Source organism: Corvus brachyrhynchos, unplaced genomic scaffold, assembly GCF_000691975.1.
Source record: "Corvus brachyrhynchos isolate BGI_N302 unplaced genomic scaffold, ASM69197v1 scaffold934, whole genome shotgun sequence".
Lineage (NCBI taxonomy): Eukaryota > Metazoa > Chordata > Aves > Passeriformes > Corvidae > Corvus > Corvus brachyrhynchos.
The window spans coordinates 17,675-18,660 of record NW_008237446.1 but is presented as its reverse complement, the minus strand read 5'-3'; positions in this window follow the sequence as shown (position 1 = coordinate 18,660).

Genomic DNA, 986 nt, shown 5'->3' with positions numbered 1-986 from the left:
CGAATTCCTTCCGAATTCCTTCAGAATTCCTTCTTTCCTTCCAAAATCCTTCCTTCCTTCCAAATTCCTTCCGAATTCCTTCCTTCCTTCCGAATTCCTTCCTTCCTTCCGAATTCCTTCCTTCCTTCCGAATTCCTTCCTTCCTTATTCCTTCCTTCCGAATTCCTTCCTTCCTTCCGAATTCCTTCCTTCCTTCCTTCCTCCCTCCCTGCCTTCCTGCCTTGTTTTCTGCTTATGTTTTTCATTCTCTATTTCCTTTTCTCTTTACTTTTATTGCTGCTTTCTCTCTTTCTCCCTTTCCCTCTTCAATCAATTTTCTTTCTTTCATATTTAAGAACAAACTTTCATCCTTTCTTTCTTTTTGTTTCCTTTTCCTTCTTCTTTCTCATTTTCTTCTTGATTTTTCTTTTTTCTTTCATTTTTTTCTTTTTCTTTTCAATCTTTTTTCATTCTTTGTTTTCTTTCTTTTTTTTCTTTTCTTTTCTGTTTCTTGTTGCTGGCTTGCTTTTTTCGCTCTTTTTTTCTTACTTCTATTGTACTTTTCTTTTCTTCCGCCTTTCCTTGTTGCTTTCTGCTGTCTTTCTTTCTTTCTTTCGAGCTTCTCAAGCCACTTCTCACCCCATTGAAGGGGTGCAAAGCAGCAGGATCCCCTCCCAACTGGGGTCCTCTCACCCTCCAAGATGTGGGGCACTTCACCTCAGCCCCCCAGATTGCAGGGGGCTTTACATCACCTTCCCCAAATTCCCTGAAACCTCCCAGAAGACACTTAGAGGTCCCAGAATTGTCAAAAACCAGCAGGAGCCTCCCGAAAAGCGGCTCCTGCTTTCCCTCCCTGGAGTGACACACGCCAAGTGCCCAAACCACCCCATCACTCCCAAACTTCATCCCACCCCCAAAATGCCATCCCCATCCCATCCCATCCCATCCCACCCCTCCTGGACACCAATTCCCCTTCTGTGGTTCCCGACTCCCCAAACACGGGGCTT